Below are 23,581 nucleotides of genomic sequence, written 5' to 3'. Positions count from 1 at the left end.
ATACTGAACAGTCATAGGAAAATTTCTTAGTGTAATATTTTCATAGATTAAAAGTTTTTTCCTTATTGGAAGCCAGTGATACATGTAGATGTGTCGCTTTTTTTTTATAGTATTATGCTTAAAAAAAAAGTATAAGTATGGGGTTTTAGCTATCTTACTATTAGAAGTATTGGCTGACTTTGTAAATGTAAAAAATCATTACATTTTCCATTTTGATGTGGAATACGTAAAATTACATGAGAAATCAGTTACCAAGTACAGATTTCTCAAGGTTAATTTTTATTTATCATCAAAATTTCCCTAAAGCTTAAGGCCTTTTAAATTTTTGTAGTAAATACCTCTTAAAATTAAAATAATTGACTCCCTTTGTATTCAGAGGAAAATAAGAAGGACAATTATCGAAAAAATGTCAGTGGAAGGAGTTTATTCCTAAGTGACTTCAGACGGCATCTAACCCATGTGTCTCTTTACGACCACATCGGATAAGTCATGTCAAGCAACATTTGACCAATAACTTAGTTGAATAAACTTCTAGATCCGCTTGCATTTTGAACTGTATACATTGATTGACTGGGTCAGCTTAGGTCATGCAATTCATAGAAAGTAAAATAAATGGAGAGCAGACAGGTCAAATTAATTTAAAATCAATTTCGATTCCCTTGAAGCTGCATGTATTGGTTTAAGAAATCCCATCTGCCCCTATTTTATACTTCATTCCATATTTCTTTGCTCAAAAAGCATTTCATCTAAATGTAAATCACATTGTTTTAGCAGGGTTTTTTCTCTTTAATACCATTAAATTGGTTTATATGATAATAGGTGATCATTTGACACTGGTCACACTAAGTTTGACAGGGTGACAATATTTATTGTAAATATAATTCAGACTTTTCTACAATTTTTTTAATGAAACATTTGATTAAATGTTGGTGTGAATAGTTGATTTGTATGACTGATTTCTAAAATAAGGCAAAAGAGTTAAAAAGCAAACAAAAAAGAGCTGCAGCAAAGGACGTTTGACATATTGATTTTTAACGTTGCTATTTTACACATTCATACCCTGTCTTCTAAATAAAGGCTTCAAATACTAATGTAAGTAGTTAAATAAAAAATCGTTGTTTCAGGTTTTCCCATGACATAGGCTCACACCACTGCCTTGCAGAGCTGGGTCCTAGTCCTTGCTGCTTATTCTTGATTCCATGTTTAGAGGTCATAGGACCAAGAAAATCTTTAAGATGAGAGAAGAACAAATGTAATAAGACTGTATTATATTAAGAGGTTAACCATCCAGAGAAGGAGTTCTAAGATAAAGAACTACACTTTACTAATCCTTCAAGAAGAGGCAGAAAATTCTGGTCATGGTGCCTGGCAGGTAAGTGTCCAATACGGAACTTTTCATTAAATTGTATTTATTGTATAGTAGGAATACGTGTTTCAGGACCGAACCGACCCTTCATCAGGTTCATCAGCACCACTTCCTCTTCTCCCCTTTTCTCCCCCTCTACATTTACACTTTACCAAGGCTTTCTGATGTATACCAGTGGTGAATTCATCCATGACCCTGACAACAGCATTAACTACATTATTAGCGGTCTAGTTACACCTAAAGAGCAAGAAACATACCTTTGAGGACAATGAGATGCACATTTTGCACAGCAGAATTAACTGGTCCACAGGAGAAAGGAAGAGGCCACCTAACGTCTGTCAAACTGGAGCAGCCAGCCGCAAAGAACCACAGAGCTTTATATACTATTTATCATCTACATACCATTTTTACCCCAGCAGATTAAAGGGGTTGTCCCAAAAACAACAATTTCTTTACATTTATGACCTGTCATTTAGGCAGGTCATAAAAGTATTGTGAAGGATGGTTTATTTGCTTATATTCTCTGTATGAAATTACATTATGAATTATCAAGCAGGATGCCGAATTACTAAGATATGTATTATGTGAAAGTGATTATAATAATGTTTAAATGATTTAGTTTCGTGCAGCGGCCATCTTGTCTGGAGTTCCCATCTTGGTTCTTTTGTAGTGAATAAGAAAGACATTGTTCCTTTAACGCCAGTAATGTTGATTTCATATCTTTTATCTTTGATCTTGGATCATACGAAGCTTGCAGAAAAGGCACAGGGAGTGAGATGGGAGGGTGGCAAATATGCTTGTGAGAATGCCTCCCCCATCTTACAGGAACATTCTAGCCAAGAGAGATAAGGCCACCTGCAAACCTGATGTGTGAAGAATTATAATGATGTATCTGGAATGTATCGTATGTCTGTAATTGGCTGAATAAGAATTATTGTCACATTGTCTCTGATTGGTTAACCTCAAGCCTACACCCCTTCTGAATGATAGTATTATAGTTTGAGTCTGGAAATAAACCTCCAGAGGAGTATTTTGAGCATATCAGCAGCGTCTGTGTGTTTTCTTCTCCTCTCGATATATAGTGGTATGAAATATCCTGGTTAGGATGCTGGATAAAGTGCCTGGCGTGAGTGTCTGTTGGAACACTCATCTAAATTTCAGTCTAATATATTTTGAGCCATTGACTTCCACGACAGTAAAAAGAAAAAAGCATGGGTACAGCCTTTTGGGACTCCAATTGTTACTGAGTCCCTGTTCTTGGCCTGAAGGTTTGACATGTATATGCAACCACTCTACATAGAAACAAATAATACATTTTAAATGGTAATGCTCAGCTGAGACTCAAGGCCTCTCATTCTATGCATTGTTGTGGGACTCAGAGGTCACACCCTTACCTATCATAGTTGTATAAATCTAATTGATAGGTCATATAAAATAAAAAAAATGGGTTATCATGAGACAATTTATTTAACAAAAATGTATATCTTATTTTAATAGCATGATAGTAATTCACAAGTTTTCACTCCTCCTGGAATCATTATTATAGGTTCTTGGTCTATGTTCAAAGGGTTAATCCCAGAATGGACAATTCTGAACTATCCACAGGATAGGTGATGTGGGGCCACACTGATAACTAGAGGGGGATCCCGTGCCCCCCGTTCCTCCTCACTGCACACTCCATAGTGAAGAGGAGCTTGAATGGGGCGGCGTTCAAGAATGCGCCCTGCCCCTTCATTCAATATCTATGATACTGACAGAAATAGCTAAGCGCTATACTCTGCTGTGTCTGTCGGTTTCAAAAAAATTTAAATGGAGCAGCACCATGCATGTTCATCTGCCACTTCACTTAAAGTTCTCCACACTGTAGATGTGCAGTGAGGAGGAACTGGCTGTTTGGGACCTCCGTTCTAGTAATTGGTGGGGCCCCAAGTGATCGAACACCTATCACCTATCCTGTGGATATGTGTTAATTGTGCATTCTCGGAATATCCCTTTTAGGCCACTTCCAGGAATTTCAGATACGTTTAAAATTTTAGGTGTGGACTCCCCATAGAAAATCTACAATAAATTACAGCACAATTGATAAGGAATGAGGTATTATAAAATCTCTTACACACTTAACATAAAAAATCACCACAGATTTTAGGACATGTGGATTTGAAAATTCATAGCATGTCCTATCTACCACGAACTGCTACCAATGGTTGCAATGCAAGGGTAAAATCCACAACAAATCAGCATAGACATCTGCAAAAAAAAAAAGTCACACATCCACAGTGGAATGTTAGTACGTTCACAATCATTTGTTTTGAATGGCCTCAAGGGAATGTTTTTGTGTATTTTCTTCCACAAGGTGGGAAGCTTTAAAAATTAAATAATCATTTGACATGTTTTCCTATGTTGACCACCAGAGGGAGCACTTCCCATAATTACAGCAAGATGAATCAGGCAAAGCAACCTGACTCTCAGCTGCTGTAAATGTGGGAGGAACTCTATCGTTACTAGTGACAACACCCACCACCCCTCCCTATTTTTGGCAACAAGCCAGGAAGAGGTGTCTTCAAATTGCCTACCACTGTGCAGCACCATTTTTTGGGTGATTGTACAATGGTAGGACGTGCTGATCACAGCAGCAAGCAGCTACAGGACACACTAAAAGGCTGAGAATGTTGAAAGTCAAGAGGGAAGATTCTGTGGTGAATGACTTTTCAGTTGACAAGTTTACATGGCGTGTATTTGATGCATTTTATGAGCCGAAATCGCGTAAAAAAAACACTTGATTAAGCTTCCTATTTACATCAATGGGAAAGTGCGCCATTAGTACATATAACGCTCTTTTTTTACGTGTGCGTTTTAAAAAATAACACATTGCATAAAAAAAGAAGCATCGTGTCAATTCTTTGGAGTGTAAACCACGCTAAATATTCCTATAGTCAATGGGAGTCCTAATTATGCACCAAAAAACGTGCAAAAAGCGCGCACAAAATGCGTTAAAAATACTTGCATTTTAAAAAACCTGTTGCGTCAAAAAAAAACTGTCTAGTCAATTGTTTAGGGGGTAAAACGTGGCAAATGTTCCCATAGTCAGTGGGAGTCCTCATCAAAAAAAACGTGCAAAAAGCGTGCACAAAACGCGTAAAAAACACGTGAAAAGCGAGTCAAAAATTAATTGATTAAGCTTAACATTTACATCAATGAGAAAGCGCGCCGTTAGTACATAACGTTAAAAACGCGTTGCATAAAGAAAGAAGCCTCGTCTCGCCTCCTGAGGAATACTAATGAGAAACGCAGGTCGAGGCTACCATCCACACTGAACAGGTCTTACATCTAGCTGAGCTATCTTTATCTTTAAATATGACTTTTCCTTCCAAACACTACTAAGGGTATGTTCACACACAAACTCAAAAACGTCTGAAAATACGGAGCTTTTTTCAAGGGAAACAGCTCCTGATTTTCAGTATTTTTGTAAGCAAACTCACATTTTTCGCGACGTTTTTTATTGCTGTTTTTCTATGGAGTCTATGAATAATGGCTCCAAAAACATCTCAAGAAGTGACATGTACTTATTTTTCGCGGCCATTTTTCTACGCAGCCTTTTTTCAAAACGGCCGCATAAAAAAACGGCCCGCCAGAACAGAATGCCGTTTTTCCCATTGAAATCAATGGGCAGATGTTTGGAGGCATTGTGCTTCCGATTTTTCAGACGTTTTTCGGCCATTTACGGCCAGAAAATGGCCGAAAATAAGCCATGTGAACATACCCTAAGTGATACTTCACTATTTGCATTATATATTTGCAGGCTAGGAAACAGGTTTCTTTCTGTCCATAATATATACTTCTTTCTGCATTGTTTCCTTAAATCTTTTTCCTTGTATGCTAGGCTTGCAGTAATTATATGTAGGTTCTTTTAGTAGCGATCTATTGCATTGTACTGTAGATTCCTAGATAACAACTGCATCATGTTAAGTGCCTAATTCCACATTCAATGCAAGGTGTGTTTTGGTTTATAAATTGCTCCACACTTTTTATATATTTTTACCATTGTGTATTTTAAATATATTCAATAAAGGGTACTTTTTATATTGACATTTTGTGTATTTTGGTATGTATGACTCCAATTGGGTCGATTGTCAGTTTAGCATAAAAAAAATAAGCGTCAGGTCAGATCTTTGGTCTCAAAAAAAACGTGTAAAAACCAGGCACATAACGCGGGAAAACGCATCAAAAACACTTGTATTATCACAAGAAATTCTAGTGCATTTGACAAGTTTACATGTTATTTTTTTTAGCGCCATGTGAACATGCCCTAATTGAATTATTTTTAATTGACCCCTAGTTTCTATTGCGGCACAGGGGAGAATACAGAAGACTGCTGTATGTGGCTTTTTTATTATTCATACAACTAACTTTATTTTTTTGTTTTGCAGCTTCCGCTGGACCGTTTGGACTGCATCGTAGATTCGTTGGACTACTTCCATGATCTATGGGGTTTTTTTTGGGGGGGGGTTTTATCAATAAAATGGTTAACAAGAATTGGGTGTGGGAGTTTCTATTTCAATAAAAAAATATTTTCTTAGGCCTAGTTCACAGGGGCGCTGATTTTGACACGGAAACCGCAATGAAAAACGCAGCGAATAACGCGGCGAGAAAGTGCAGCCTTCCTGAAAGAATTTTTAGGAAGATTTTTTCTGCCTGCAAAATCCTCCCTGTGAACAGGGCCTTAGGGTGTATTCACACAGTGCAGTTTCATTGTGGCCGAAAACCGCATAAAAAATAAAAGGCAAATAACAATAAAAACAAGGTCTTCAATGCGTTTTTTGGCCGTGCGGGAAAAACGCGGCAAAACCACACTGTGTGAATATACCGGTAGGCCCTGTTCACACAGAATATTTTTTTATTGAAATAAAAACTACCCCACACATCCCTCAATCACCATTTTATTCAAAGCAAATAAAAAACGTAGATCATCGAAGTACTCCAATGAATCTATGATGTAGTCCAAATGCTCCAGCGGAACCTACAAAACAAAAAAAATAAATTTAGTAGTATTAAAAAGAAAAAACTTATGCCGCAGCTACTCACCAAACCCCCCCCCCCCCCTACACACACATACAGTTGTTACACAAGCCTCCCCACACACAAACCCCCCCCGAACATGCAGCCGCTACAGAAACCCTCCACACACAAACCCCCTACACACAGACCCCCACAAGCATGCAGCCACTACACAAACCCCACCAAACATGAAGTCGCCACACAAAATCCCCCCCACACACAAACCCTCAAAACATACAGCGGCTCACCAAAACGCCCCCACACAAACACGCACGCCAAACATGCATCCGCTCCTAAACACCTGTCCCACAAACCCCCCAAACACTCCCCCAGACATGCAACTGCTTCCCAAACCCTGACACACCCCCCCAAAAAAATATGCAACATACTTGATGTGTTCCTGCCGCTTCCGCTTCTTTTATTCAGTCGCTCCTCTGCTCTGTATTGTTGGAAGCCGCGGCCAGAAGTCTTCACAATGCTGTCAGCAGCGGTTTACGATCTTCAAAAAATAGTGCTGGGTTTCCCCCTGGAAACCGACTTGTATGGAATGCCACTATGGACTGTGCATGCAACAGAGCATGCACAGTTCACAGTTAGAACGGCACCAGTCAAGGAAATAGGGTCGTCTCCCGTCTGTTAGGAAAACACCTGTTCCCTTAAGGTCGCTATGACAACCTGTCTAGCTTCTGGGCGGTTCTTCTTTTGCTTTGAGCCTATCTCTCTTCTCTGTCCTTCTGCCAATCAGTAGTGGGCTTGTATTTATATCTGTCTTTTCCTACCTGTCTTTGCTTGTGAATCTTCCTGTTTCCTGGCTCCTGATCACGCTCCTGACTGCGCCTGCATTTCTGATTTTTGACCTCATGTATACTGACCTCGGCCTGTCTCTTATTAACCCTCTGCCTACCGATTGTGATTATCCGCTCCTGACTGGTTTTGACCGTGGCTTGTCTGATTACCTCTACTCCGTATCTAGACTTCCAGTTAGCCTTCTAGCTGTCTGGTATCTAGCTCAACTTTGCTTGCACTGCACCTCTTTTCCAAAACTACACTTTGCAAAGACAACCTGGGTTCCAATCAGCAATGTCCATCTCGCCTTGCGGTCAGCTCTGGCAAACACCTTAGAGTCTGTCGAGCAGAGTGGTTGCAGATTAGAGCTTGCGTGTTTACATGTATGCTCTCTCCCAGCAGACTCCAGCAGCCTTGAGATATCGCTCCACTTTCATTTACACAACACCGTCCCTACACTCATGTGCGCTGTGTAGCATATGTAGACACATACACAGATGCTAATAAAAATGGCAGCCCACTAAGACATGAAAATGTATTTATTATTTTTTTTTTTTAGGGGAGCTAAGGGCCTGCTCACATCACCGTTGGTTTCCGCTGAGGGTTTCCGCTGGGTTAACCCCTCAGCGCAAAGTCAAACGGAAACTTCCGTTTCCCTCACCATTGAACTCAATGGTGATGGAAACCTAGCTAATGGTTTTCCGTCATTTTGACGCAATCAATAGCACAGTTGACTGTGCTATTATTGTAAAAATATGTATAGTTCTTCCTATGTTAAACTACATTTGCACAATAAAAAACCTTTTTTTTTTTAAATATTTGTTTTTGCATTGCTGCATTTCAAGAGCCGTAACGTTTTTATTTTTCTGTCTAGGTGGACTTGTTTTTGCAGGATAAGGTGTGGTTGTCATTGGTACTATTTTGGGGTATTTATTAACTTTTATAAAAAAATTTTTTGGGGGGGCGATTTAATCAATATGCAAATTTAATTTTTAGAGCTGTAAATAATGCTACCTTTATTCCATGGTTCGGTACACCTGCAGAGATATTAAACATGTATAGGTTATTCTATTATGTTTGCACAATAAAAACCCTTTATTTTTGCATCACCGCATTTTAAGAGCGGTTTCTTTTTTTTCTTTTGTTTTGTGGCCATATTTGGGCTTGCTTTTTATAGAACAAGGTGTAGTTTTTATTGGTACTATTTTGGAGTACATGGGACTTCTGGAATAACTTATTTTACTTTTTATGGGAGTAATGGGAATTTTGCCATTTTTTTTGTTTTGTTTTTTTTCTGTGTGTGCCGTTCACCCGGCGGTTTAGTCAATGTGCTAACTTAATTTTTTGAGTTGTTACGATTGCGGCAGTACCATGTATGTTTATTTCTTTTTTTCTTTTACACTTTTACTAAACAAAACCACTTTTTATGGAAAAAAAAGTTTTTTTAATTTTTATTTTTACTGTAATTTTTTATTCATAAACTCTATTTAACTGTTTCTTAAAAAAAAAATTAAACAAAATTGTCCCACTAGGGAACTTCACTATGCGATCTTCTGATCGCGGATATAATTCATTGGTATATTAGTATACCAAATAATTATTGTCTGTCACTGTAGAACTGACAGGCAATCTATTAGGCCATGATTCTGGGATGACAGAGGGAGCTCCCTCCCTCTATGAAACACCTTAGAAGCCGCAGTCGCTATTGACTGTGGCAACTATGGGGTTAAACTGCCGCAATCTAAGTACTCTTCGATTACGGCAGCTGTAGCCTGGCTGTGTATAACAGCCATGCTCCTGCTGCTGATCTTGTGTGTACAGTCTACCCATGAGTTACGTGCGACTGACATATTCGTCCCAATGTGGGAACTAACACTCGCTTGTGATGGATATATCCATCATTTGTCGCTAAGGGGTTATCCAAATTAAACACTACTTAACTGGAGCCGCCTGACCCCATAAAAGAACATCTAGCCCCTCCCACCTTGTGTTTATTAAGTTGTAGCATTAATCAGGGCAGGAAGTTTGTGCTGCTATTAGGAATAAGCAAAAAAAAAAAGTAACTTTAGAAATCTACAGTTCCCATATGTCCTACCAGCAGCACAATAATGAGGCTTTAGCAAGAAGTAACCCCATACGGAGGGCCCTCTTGTCTGGTGGAACTCAAAATTGATTGCTCAAGAGCTGTCTACTTCGAGAACCAAAAATTCTATAAAGTTTGATAAATATTAAGTGCGAGCTCCAAGCTGCACAGCAAATCTGATCCAGCCGGACCAGACTTTACTCAGCCCAAGAGGTGGACACTGCTCTTGTAGAGTGGTCTCTAGAAAAATGAGGTGAATCAGAGTTCTAACAATGTAAGCCAGACTAATGGCCTCTACACTCTTTGTTTCTTTCTGGAAACAATTAATAAATTCGGAACCTTATCTCTTACTCCAAACTAAATAAATCTCAAGACAACAGGACAGATCTAGGAATGGAGATTACATTCCTCATGACAGAAAGGCTCGTGACGGAAAACTGGAAGGGAGATGACCTGATTACTTGTTACAAATGAGGAAACTTTGAGAACGAAATTCGGCAGTAGACCTAACAAGACCATGTCACAAAGGAATCTGATGTACGGATCCACTGATGACCAGGCTTAAAGCGACCTTATTCTCTTGATAGATGTTATGGCCAGGGCCAGACATACCACATGTGCAAACAGTGCAGTTGCACAGGGACTCAGTACATTGCATGTACAGGACTGAGACACTGGCCTAGTTATTGGTGTATTGTTGGAGAGAAACAATGTGGTGTGCCATGATACAGAGGCGTAGCTAGGTTCTCCAGCACCTGGGGCAAAGATTCAGTATGGCGCCCCCCCCCCCAACCTCTTTCCCGACATCTCCTTCCCCCTCGCCGTGTTTGTTTTCTCTACCAATCGACGTGTCATTTATTTTTATGTAACGCGAGCATAAAAACATTTGTACATTTTACAAGCAATATGGTTCTATACACAACACAAAAACCAAGCTCGGTACATATATACAGCCCCAGAACAAATACAGCTAAATTTAGTGCAACCCCTGCCGTATAGGTGTGTACGGCGTAAAACTACAGCTCCCAGCTTGGCCCGAACAATGATAAGGATATGCTGGGAGATGTATTTTCACAAAAAATAAATCATATTATAATCATACCACCCATCATCTCGCTGCAGATCATACAGTGACTACATTACTGATTAGAGGCAGAATAAACATTTACATTAAGTCACTCACCGGTGACGTCTCAGATTCTAGTTATTTTTCTCCATCCGGTCCAGACCTCTATGATGAATTCTCCCGGTCACAGCCCATTTCTGCAGTTTGCCGCTCAGATGTCTTCAGCTTCTCACTTTTCCAACATTTCTGCACCTATAAATAAATATAAAGTTATTGTTATACCACACAATACACCCCTAAATATAATAGCGGCATACACTGCACCTCTAATTATAATAGCACCATACACCGTGTCCCACACACACACACACACACACACTGTGCCCCCTGTAGATAGTGCCTGCCATAGAGCCCCCTGTAGATAGTGCCCCCATATAGTCCACCCCTGTATATAGTGTTTCACAGATAGCCCACCCCTGTATATAGCCCCCTTGTACATATAGTCCACCCTTGTATATAGCCCCCCTGTAGATTATAGCCTACCCCTGTATATAGTGCTCTACAGATAGCCCACCCCTGTATATAGCCCCCTGTAGATATAGCCTACCCCTGTATATAGTGCTCCACATATAGTCCACCCCTGTATATAGTGTTTCACAGATAGCCCAACCCTGTATATAGCCCCCTTGTACATATAGTCCACCCTTGTATATAGCCCCCCTGTAGATTATAGCCTACCCCTGTATATAGTGCTCTACAGATAGCCCACCCCTGTATATAGCCCCCTGTAGATATAGCCTACCCCTGTATATAGTGCTCCACATATAGTCCACCCCTGTATATAGTGTTTCACAGATAGCCCAACCCTGTATATAGCCCCCTTGTACATATAGTCCATCCCTGTATATAGTGCTCCACTAGATTATACAGGGGTGGGCTATCTGTGGAGCACTATATACAGGGGTGGACTATATGTACAAGGGGCTATATACAGGGGTGGGCTATCTGTGGAGCACTATAGGGGGAGCTATTTGTGGGATACTATATACAGCGGTGGGCTATATCTACAGGGGGGCTATATACTGGGGTGGGCTTTCTGTGGAGCACTATAGGGGGAGCTATTTGTGGGATACTATATACAGGGGTGGGCTATATCTACAGGGGGACTATATACAGGGGTGGGCTATATCTACAGGGGGACCATATCTACAAGGGGGACCATATCTACAGGGGTGGGCTATATACAGGGCTGGGCTATATACAGGGCTGGGCTATATACAGGGCTGGGCTATATCTACTGGGGTGGGCTATATCTACAGGGCTAGGCTATATCTACAGGGGTGGGCTATATACAGGGCTGGGCTATATACAGGGTTGGGCTATATACAGGGGGGCTATATACAGGGGGGCTATATCTATAGGGGGCTATATCTACAGGGGGCTATATCTACAGCGGGGCTATATCTACAGGGGGGCTATATCTACAGGGGGCTATATCTACAGGGGGGCTATCTATGGAGCACCATATACAGGGGTGGGCTATATCTACAGGGGGCTATATACTATATAGCCCCCCTGTAGCTATAGCCCACCCCTGTATATGGTGCTCCATAGATAGCCCACCCCAGTATATAGCCCCCCTGTAGATATAGCCCCCCTGTAGATATAGCCCCCTGTAGATATAGCCCCCCTGTAGATATAGTCCCCCTGTATATAGCCCACCCCCTGTAGATATAGTCCCCCTGTATATAGCCCAGCCCTGTATATAGCCCACCCCTGTAGATATGGTCCCCCTGTAGATATGGTCCCCCTGTAGATATGGTCCCCCTGTAGATATAGTCCCCCTGTATATAGCCCACCCCCTGTAGATATGGTCCCCCTGTAGATATGGTCCCCCTGTATATATAGTCCCCCTGTATATAGCCCAGCCCCTGTAGATATGGACCCCCAGACGAAGGCATTAGCGCCGAAACGCGCGTTGGGGTGGACCTTGGCTGCATTTACTTTGCTCAATCACCATGGGTATGTGAGACTTCATTGATTCCTTGAGAAATTTTCATGTATTTTGGTTTGCATGCTTTCGATCCTTGATATGTCATTATGTCAATTGGTACTTGTGCTGCTATATCTGTTGTCTTATAACGACCATACTATCTAAATACAGTTATATAGTCTGAAACACTTCATATCTATTGATGCATATTATTGAATTACCTTCTGTACAGAATTGTACATCATTTAAAGGACGTACATGCACTTTATTTACCTGCCTCTCACATAGTTGCATGGTCTGACTCCATTCACCAGCCAATGATCCCTGTTTTTACTGTGGTCTTTTTGGATTCTTTTTATATTGTGCTATCATTGTTAATAAAGTTTTTGTACATTTACTACTTCTCAGTTTCCCAGTGTCAATCCTTCTCTTTTGGTTTTCTATATAGCCCACCCCCTGTAGAGATAGCCCCCCTGTAGATAGACACCCCCCCCCCCGTAGATAAAGCACCCAGCGAGTAGACAAAGTCCCCCCCGCAGATACAGCCACACTTTTATTACAATTAAGAAAATAAAAAAATAAAACTATTCAAACTCACCTTATTCCCGCTCCCACGCCGTCCGGCAGCCATGGAGACCTGCTCTCTTCTGCGCAGGTCTCCAGGGGGTTGAACACGGCGTCTATGAAAGGCGCTGATTGGCTGGGCAGGATGACTTTCCCTGTCAGTCAGTCAGCGCCTTTCATCGACGGAAGCGTCACTGGTACAAAAGGTACCAGTCGCTTCATTCGTGGAAAGGCGCTGAATGGCCGGGCACGAAACGTGCCCGGTCATTCATTGCTTCTAATTGTACCTGTGTCCTTGCGACACAGGTACAATTATAATGCAGGAGGAGGGGGTGCTGGCGCCCCCCTCTAAGCTGCGCCCGGGGCACATGCCCCGCCTGACCCCCCCTAGCTACGCCCCTGCATAATAAACTATTGGAGAACATGGCGCCCCATATAATCCTCATGCATGGGGCCCTCCGCCCCTGCGTATACCCCTGGTTTTTAGCAGGTGGAAATATCCTTTTAGGATAGGTAATTATGTGAAACCTCTTCCAGAGGTAGATGAGCACAAACCTCTTAGGAATAAAGTTGGCCCATTTTACCACAGGTCTGAGAATGCTAAATCTCACTGCAGCAGAACATGTTAGGAACCTTTTTACTAAGGACTTAAGTGACAAGGATCTTACCAAAAAAATCAGACAGACTAAATTTAGAACTTTGAGGTGCGTTTCACATCCTTCCTGCAGGAAGTCTAGGCCGTTGTTAATCCATGGGTTGAAACTATCCACTCTGAGTGGAATACCAAGCTGAATAGATCCATTCAACCTATGTGTAAGCCTTCTTGGTAGATTCAGACCTAGACTGTGAGCATGTCTACATAAATTCAATGGAGATCTTGTTAGATTTCTAATAGGAGCTGGTCAACCTTCAGGCTGTGTCAGGTTGAATCTCTTCAGGTCCAGGTAGAGTTCAGTGCTCTGAGACGATAAGTTCTGCACTGGCGGAAGTCTCCAGTAACACCCTACACTTATCTGAATGAGATGGGAAACAATAACCTCTGTGGCCAGAATGGTATGGTGGCTTCTACCATTGCCTTTTCTTGCCTGATTTTCATCAATACCTTGGTTATCATGGAAACCGGAGGGAAAATGTAGGTCAGCCTGACCCTTTAAGGGAAGGACAGGCCACTGCCAAGGGATTGTTCCCCTGATAAAGGAAAATAAATGTTTCCAACTTGGCGCTGAAGCTATTTGCCATGAGATCGTTCTCTGACCCTTCCCACATTGTGGTGATCTGCTTGAAGATCTTTAGATTCAAAGACCATTCTCATGGGACGGCTAGATCTCAACTCAGTCAGTTGGCAAATATGTATAGCAAGCAAATGGGTAGGTTCAACTCTGTCCATGTCAAAATCTTTCCCACTTCCCTGAAAAGGGGTTCTGATCTGGTGTCACTCTGCATGATGTTATGTTATGATGTTCGAGTTTACACAGACTGCTATTCCCTAGATCTGCAGCTTTCCTTCCTCCCAAAACCTGTCACCAGAACCTGCTGAAGATATCTCTGAAGATACAAATAATTAGACATTCATAACCAGAGAGAAAAAATACATATGTGGTTTCACAGAAAAGTATAACACCAAATGATGCAACTGTTAAGGATCTGCCAGGCACAGCTTCTGTATCCACGCCCATAGGTAATCAGTCTGCACCTGCTTCTATGTCTGTGAGACTGACTCCATCTTCCACCACTCAGGATGGCAGGCTTAGGAGTGGGAGAGCCTATCACAGCCTGGCCAGACGGAGCTAGCTCCCGCCCTCTGTCTATTTATACCTGCCTTTCCTCTTCCTCCTTCCTTGTGATTCTTCTCGTTTTGTTTCCTGGCCCTGCTGCAGCTTCTTGATCCATTTGACCCTGCTTCATATTGACCCTGGCTTACTGACTACTCTCCTGCTCTGTGTTTGGTACCTCGTACACTCCTGGTTTGACTCAGCTTGTTCACTACTCTCCTGCTCTGCGTTTGGTACCTCGTACACTCCTGGTTTGACTCAGCTCGTTCACCACTCTTGTTGCTCACGGTGTTGCCGTGGGCAACTGCCCCTTTTCCCTTGCTTCTGTGTACCCTTGTCTGTTTGTCTGTCGTGCACTTATTGAGCGTAGGGACCGTCGCCCAGTTGTACCCCGTCGCCTAGGGCGGGTCGTTGCAAGTAGGCAGGGACTGAGTGGCGGGTAGATTAGGGCTCACTTGTCTGTTTCCTTACCCCCATCATTACATAATCACAAGCCCATATACCTACTCTACCCTCACACTACTATGGACCCCCCTGAGACCCTGGTTCAGCAAATGCAGGGTCTCTCTCCCTACAGGTCCAGGCCCTGGCTCAGAGGGTCAACCAGCCTGATGCTACCATGGTAGTTCCCCTCACCTCACCTCTTGAACCCCACCTCAAGTTGCCTGACCGGTTCTCAGGGGACCGGAAGACTTTTCTCTCCTTTCGGGAGAGTTGTAGGCTCTATTTTCGTTTAAAGCCCCACTCCTCAGGTTCTGAGAGCCAGCGGGTGGATATCATTATATCCCGGCTCCAGGAAGGGCCCCAAGAATGGGCCTTCTCCTTGGCTCCTGACGCCCTTGAACTTTCCTCCGTTGATCTTTTCTTTTCTGCTCTCTGACTCATTTATGACGAGACTGACAGGACTGCCTTTGCCGAGAGTCAGCTGGTGACCTTACGTCAGGGTAAGAGACCTGTTGAGGAGTATTGCTCTGACTTTAGGAAGTGGTGCGTAGCTTCTCGGTGGAATGACCCTGCCTTAAGGTGCCAGTTTAGGTTGGGTCTGTCGAACGCCCTGAAAGACCTGCTAGTTAGCTATCCCTCTTCTGACTCCCTAGACCAGGTTATGGCTTTAGCGGTACGATTTGACCGACGTCTCAGGGAACGACAATGTGAACGTTTTTGTGTTTTCTCCTCTGACTCCCCCATGATGCCTCCCGAGGTTCCGTTGCTTCGTTCTTCCACGGAAGACTCGGAGGTTCCTATGCAACTCGGGGCCTCCGTGTCCCCCCAACTACGTAGAGAATGGTCTCTGCTTCTATTGTGGGGATGACAAGCATCAAGTGAACACCTGTCCTAGGCATAAGAATAAGCAGCCGGAAAACTTCCGTGCCTAAGTGATCATCGGGGAGGTCACTTGGGCGCACAGGTATTTCCCGTAAATATGAAACGTAATAAAATCTTGCTTCCCTTTCAGGTCTCTTTTGGTGGTAGGTCTGCTACCGGCAGTGCCTTCGTGGATTCAGGGTCGTCTGCTATTATCATGTCTGTGGAATTTGCTATGTCTCTAGCTATGCCTTTGATTGATTTGCCTAAACCTGTCCCGGTAGTGGGTATCGACTCCACTCCTCTTGCTAATGGTTATTTTACACAGCATACCCCTGTTTTTGAACTCCTTGTTGGCTCCATGCATTTGGAGCAGTGCTCTGTACTGTTGATGCAGGGATTATCGTCCGATTTGGTTTTAGGCCTTCCCTGGTTGCAGTTGCATAATCCCACGTTTGACTGGAATACTGGGGATCTTAACAAATGGGGTAATGAATGCTTGACGTCATGTTTTTCTGTTAATTCTATTTCTCCCCCTGAAGAGGTGAACACGCTACCTGAGTTTGTTCAGGACTTCGCTGATGTTTTCTCTAAGGAGGCCTCCGAAGTGTTACCTCCTCATAGAGAATACGATTGCGCTATCGATTTGGTACCAGGAGCTAAGCTCCCTAAGGGTAGGATATTTAATCTTTCTTGTCCCGTACGTGAAGCCATGAGAGAGTATATCCAGGAATGCCTGGCCAAGGGTTACATTCGCCCTTCTACTTCTCTGGTAGGTGCTGGCTTCTTCTTCATAGGGAAGAAGGATGGTGGTCTTAGGCCATGCATTGACTACCGTAACTTGAATAAGGTCACTGTAAGGAACCAGTATCCCCTTCCTTTGATTCCTGATCTCTTTAATCAGGTTCAGGGGGCCCAATGGTTTTCTAAGTTTGATCTACGGGGGGCGTATAACCTTATCCGCATCAAAGAGGGGGATGAGTGGAAGACTGCGTTTAACACGCCCGAAGGTCATTTTGAATACCTCGTCATGCCCTTTGGGTTGTGTAATGCTCCCGCGGTCTTCCAGAATTTCATAAATTAGACTTTAAGGGATTACCTGGGGGTATTTCTTGTAGTGTACCTTGATGACATACTTGTGTTTTCCAAGGACTGGTCCTCCCACATTGAGCATGTCAGGAAGGTGCTCCAGGTCCTTCGGGAAAACAAACTGTTTGCGAAGACCGAAAAATGTGTGTTTGGGATGCAGGAGATTCCATTTTTGGGTCAAATCCTCACTCCTTATGAATTCCGCATGGACCCCGCAAAGGTCCAGGCTGTGGCGGAATGGGTCCAACCTGCCTCCCTGAAGGCAATACAGTGCTTCTTGGGGTTCGCTAATTATTACAGGAGATTTATTGCTAACTTCTCGGTCATCGCTAAGCCTCTTACGGACCTCACTCGCAAGGGTGCTGATCTTCTCCGCTGGCCTCCTGAGGCTGTCCAGGCTTTTGAGGTACTTAAGAAGTGCTTTATCTCGGCCCCGGTGTTGGTTCAGCCCAACCAAATGGAGCCATTTATCGTGGAGGTGGACGCGTCCGAGGTGGGAGTAGGGGGTCTCTTGTCCCAGGGTACCAGGTCCCTCACCCATCTCCATCCCTGTGCCTACTTCTCCAGGAAGTTTTCGCCCACTGAGAGTAACTATGATATTGGCAACCGCGAACTCTTAGCCATTAAATGGGCATTTAAAGAGTGGCGCCACTTCCTGGAGGGGGCTAGGCACCAGGTAACGGTCCTTACCGAACACAAGAATCTGGTTTTCCTAGAATCTGCCCGGAGGCTAAACCCGAGACAAGCTCGATGGGCGTTATTTTTTACCAGATTCAATTTTTTGGTTACCTATAGGGCTGGGTCTAAAAATATTAAGGCTGATGCACTGTCGCGTAGCTTCATGGCCAGCCCTCCTTCGGAGGAAGATCCTGCTTGTATTTTGCCTCCAGGTATAATCATTTCCTCTATTGATTCTGATTTAGTCTCTGAAATTGCTGCTGATCAAGGCTCAGCTCCCGGGAACCTTCCTGAGAACAAGCTGTTTTTTCCCCTACAATTCCGGCTAAGGGTACTTAGGGAAAATCATGACTCCGCACTATCTGGTCATCCAGGCATCCTGGGTACCAAGCACCTCATTGCCAGAAACTATTGGTGGCCTGGGTTGCCTAAAGACGTTAAGGCCTACGTCGCCGCTTGTGATGTTTGTGCTAGGTCCAAGACTCCCAGCTCCCGACCAGCGGGCTTACTACATTATTTGCCCATTCCCCAGAGACCTTGGACCCATATCTCCATGGATTTTATCACCGATTTGCCTCCATCTCAAGGCAAGTCGGTGGTGTGGGTTGTAGTTGACCGCTTCAGTAAGATGTGCCACTTTGTGCCCCTCAAAAAACTACCCAATGCTAAGACGTTAGCTACCTTGTTTGTCAAACACATCCTGCGTCTCCATGGAGTCCCTGTCAATATTGTTTCTGACAGAGGGGTACAATTTGTTTCTTTGTTTTGGAGAGCCTTCTGTAAAAAGTTGGAGATTGATCTGTCCTTCTCCTCTGCCTTCCATCCTGAAACTAATGGCCAAACCAAGAGGACTAATCAGTCTCTAGAACAATATTTAAGGTGTTTTATCTCTGACTGTCAATATGATTGGGTCTCATTCATTCCCCTCGCCGAATTTTCCCTTAATAACTAGGTCAGTAACTCGTCAGGGGTCTCCCCCTTTTTCTGTAATTTTGGGTTTAATCCACGGTTCTCCTCCGTTTCACCTGGTAGTTCCAACAATCCCGAGGTAGAGGTCGTTCATCGGGAACTGTGCACAGTCTGGGCCCAGGTTCAGAAGAACCTAGAGGCGTCCCAGAGCATACAAAAAACTCAGGCAGATAGAAGACGTTCTGCTAACCCCTTGTTTATGGTCGGGGATCTGGTGTGGCTATCGTCAAAGAACTTGCGCCTTAAAGTCCCGTCCAAGAAGTTTGCTCCCCGGTTTATAGGGCCGTACAAGGTCATTGAAGTCCTCAATCCTGTCTCCTTCCGACTGGAGTTGCCCCCATCTTCTGGAGTACACGACGTGTTTCATGCCTCCCTCCTTAAACGCTGCTCCCCGTCCTTGGCTCCCTCGAGGAAACCTCCTGTCCCCGTTCTCACGCCTGAGGGGGTAGAATTTGAGGTGGCCAAGATTGTGGACAGCAAGATGGTCCAAGGCTCCCTCCAGTACCTGGTCCATTGGAGAGGATACGGGCCTGAGGAGAGGGCTTGGGTACCCGCCCGGGATGTTCACGCTGGGGTATTGGTCAGGAGGTTCCACCTTCGTTTCCCCAATAAACCAGGTCCATCTAGAAAGGGTTCGGTGGCCCCTCATAAAAGGGGGGGGTACTGTTAAGGATCTGCCAGGCACAGCTTCTGTAGCCACGCCCATAGGTAATCAGTCTGCACCTGCTTCTATGTCTGTGAGACTGACTCCATCTTCCACCACTCAGGATGGCAGGCTTAGGAGTGGGAGAGCCTATCACAGCCTGGCCAGACGGAGCTAGCTCCCGCCCTCTGTCTATTTATACCTGCCTTTCCTCTTCCTCCTTGCTTGTGATTCTTCTCGTTTTGTTTCCTGGCCCTGCTGCAGCTTCTTGAACCATTTGACACTGCTTCATTTTGACCCTGGCTTACGGACTACTCTCCTGCTCTGCGTTTGGTACCTCGTACACTCCTGGTTTGACTCGGCTTGTTCACTACTCTCCTGCTCTGCGTTTGGTACCTCGTACACTCCTGGTTTGACTCGGCTCGTTCACCACTCTTGTTGCTCATGGTGTTGCCGTGGGCAACTGCCCCTTTTCCCTTGCTTCTGTGTACCCTTGTCTGTTTGTCTGTCGTGCACTTATTGAGCGTAGGGACCGTCGACTAGTTGTACTCCGTCGCCTAGGGCGGGTCGTTGCAAGTAGGCAGGGACTGAGTGGCGGGTAGATTAGGGCTCACTTGTCTGTTTCCTTACCCCCATCATTACAGCAACGTTTAATGAGCCTACTGTTTCCCTAACTAAAGGAAACTAGTTCCCAAACAGAAAAATATTTTAAAGAATAGGTTGCAGTTATGAAACAAACAAATAGACTTCCTCTTGATACAAATATAAATTTTCTCAGCAATACTTTTATCTGAGAAACGAAGAAAACTCTGCCCCAACACGCGGTACGTCCCAAGAGATGCTAACTCGGACTACCTAGAAGGGAATAAAAGGTTAAGGTGCATTAATGCAACACCAGGCTAAAACATACTAGTCCTTCTTAATGAATTAGAATATCATCAAAAAGTTAATTTATTTCAGTGATTCAAAAAGTGAAGCTCCTATATTATATAGATTCATTACACAGACTCATCTATTTCCAGCATTTTTTTTCTTTTAATGTTGATGATTATGGTAACCGTTAATGAAAACCCAAAATTTAGTGTCTCAGAAAATTAGAATATTATATAAGCCCAATTTAAAAAATTATTTTTAATACCGAAAAGTTGGCCTGCTGAAAAGCATGTACAGTATATGCACTCAATACTTGGTTGGGGCTCCTTTTGCATGAATTACTGTGGCATGGAGGCGATCAGCCTTTGGCACTGCCGAGGTGTTATGGAAGCCCAGGTTGCTTTGATAGCGGCCTTCAGCTCGTCTGCATTGTTGGGTCTGGAGTCTCTCCTCTTCCTCTTGACAATACCCCCCACAGCCAAAAGTACCAATACCTGGTTTAATAACCACAGTATCACTGTGCTTGATTGGCCAGCAAACTGGCCTGACCTAAACCCCATAGAGAATCGTATTGATGCAGTAATTCATGCACAAGGAGCCCTGACCAAGTATTGAGTGCATATACTGTACATACTTTTCAGTAGGCCAACATTTCGGTATTAAAAATCTTTCTTCTAATTGGGCATATATAATATTCAATTTTTCGGAGACACTAAATTTTGGGTTTTCATTAACTGTTAGCCATAATCATCAGCATTAAAAGAAAAAAATGCTGGAAATAGATCACTCTGGGTGTAATGAATCTATACTAGTACAATAGCAGGCTGCAAGCAGCAGCTTTACAGATCGCATTAGGTTAAGAAACACCCTTGTACACCTCCCAGTTCAATCTAGGAAGTTCAGAATAATAAATTAAAATAGAAACATAATGCTAAGAAAACAAATCCACCCAGGACAGAAAAAAACACAAGGAGGAAGGGACTAAATTTCCTTATATAGGGTCTGGGGTCTCCATGTAATTAGTGTTTAACTAGTACACAGGAGCAGAAATACCCCATTATTGTGCTGCTGGTAGGACGTACAAGAATATATGCAACCTGTAGACAGTAGACAGAGCTGGTATTAAAGTCATACTGAATCACAACTAAATGTTGGTTATTTAAACTATAGAAACTTCAGGTTGATTAATACAGTCAATCTTCTTAGTTCCAAACCTAACAAAGTGTAGAGAAGTGACAGAAAAAGCACAAATCATTCTTTAAATAAATTAAAATGTTGTGAAGTCCCTTAAAAAGGCAAAAAAATATATTTCTTTTCAAATCGAAAGCAGTTTTCTGCTTCTGTCCTCAATCCTCCTGCCCAACTGTGTTTAATGCAAATGCGAAAGTTCCCAGCACAATCTAAAATCTCTGTCATACAAGCTTATTTACTAAGGATAAGTTGAGGCACGGAAACAAACCATTTTATTTATTACCAAAAAAGAACCTTTATCCTGAGAATTTCAGGGTGGCATCGCAGTTACATTGTACAGTTGTCATTTGCAGATATAAATATGACTTTAAAGGCTTTTGAAATGTCTTAAGACATCATCTTTTTTTTTTCATTTTCATTATTTTGTACATGTTCAATAACAAAATCACCTAGCAAGTTACATTGTGTTTTCAAGAAAAGACACAATCCAGGAATAATCAGACAGCTTGGAGTAGATAAAAAAAATTGTATCAGGTCTCTATATTTTCCTTAACCCCTTCCCGACATCTACCATATATATACGGCGCTGTTGGGCAGGAGTTCCCGCAAACCACAGTACTATTACGTTGCAGTGATGGAGCTAAGCCCGCACCATTACCGCCGGGTGCCAGCTGTATGTTGCAGCTGACACCCTGATGAAACGGCCAGTACCAGAGCAAGCCTCTGATCCGGCCGATTAACCCCTCAGGTGATGTGTTCAATACAGATTGCAGCCTCTGAGGAGTTTTTAGCCATCAGCATCCAAGCAATGTGATCGCAGGGTTGCCGGTGGCTGCAATGGCAACCGGAGCACTAATACTAAGTCTAAAAGGCTTCCGGTACCAACGGCAAGATGGCGCAGGCTCAGCTTCCATCTCAGAAGCTGAGCCGGCATCATCAGCAGTGGGTGTCCACTGTTTGTTACAGCAGACACTCTGCTGTAATGGCAGGAACAAGAGCTAAATCCGATCCATGCCATTAACCCCTTTGATGCAGCGATCGCTGCATCTTAGGGGTTTATAGCAAATTGGCAGCCCTGCCATGCGATGGCAGGGCTGCCGACTGCTACTATGGCAACAGGAGGCCTAACAATGGCCTCCTGGTCTGCCATTCCGGAAGCTGTTTAGGCCTCACCTGGAGGCGGAGCCTGATCGGCTTGCTGTCAGTGAATAACTGACAGGTCTAATACATTGCACTACATAGGTAGTGCAAAGTATTAGAACAGCAATCAAACAGTTGGACCTTTAAGTCCCCTAGTGGGACTAAAAAAAGTGTAAAAAAAAAAGTTTTAAATATAATAAAAGTTTCAAGTAATAAAATAAAACACAATCGCCCTTTTTCGCTTATCAAGTGCTTGATAAATTGAAAATAATAAATAAACCATACATATTTGGTATCACCCCATCCATAATAACCTGAACTATAAAAGTGTTATGTTATTTATCCCACGCAGTGAACGCCGTATAAAAAAAACTAAAAAACATTGCCAGAATTGCTGTTTTTTGGTAACTTTGTCTTCCAAAAATTTTTAAAAAAGTGAGCAAAAAGTCGCATCTGTCCAAAAATGGTACCAATAAAAACGTTAGCTCGTCTCGCAAAAAATGAGCCCTCATGCAGCTCTGTCGACTAAAAAACTAAAAAGCAATGGTTCTCACAACCTGGCGACAGAAAAAATACGTTATTTTTACAAAACTAATTTTTTTGTGCAAAAGCTGTAAAACATAATTAAATACATTTATCAGTGCGACACTGGCCTGTGCATAAAGGATTGCTCCACAGCGTAACACACATCTATAGATTATTTTATTGTTTTTTTTAACCCTCTATTATACCACCTGACTATAACCCTGATGTACTCTGTCCAGCTTACGTGTACCCCCACATTATAAACTGAAATACCAGTGAAACTCCAAACTAAACTGCTACCAAGCAAAATCCACGCTCTAAAAGCCAAATGGCGCTACCTCCCTTCTAAACCCTACAGTGTGCCCAAACAGAAGTTTACTTCCACATATATGGCATCACCATACCTGGGAGAACCGTTTTAACAATGTTTGGGGTGTGTCTCCAGTGGCACAAGCTGGGCACGACATATTTGCCACTGAAATG

This window comes from Rhinoderma darwinii, chromosome 2 (assembly GCF_050947455.1).
Source record: "Rhinoderma darwinii isolate aRhiDar2 chromosome 2, aRhiDar2.hap1, whole genome shotgun sequence".
NCBI lineage: Eukaryota > Metazoa > Chordata > Amphibia > Anura > Rhinodermatidae > Rhinoderma > Rhinoderma darwinii.
The sequence above is the reverse complement of the archived record's forward strand: the minus strand, read 5'-3'. Positions refer to the sequence as shown.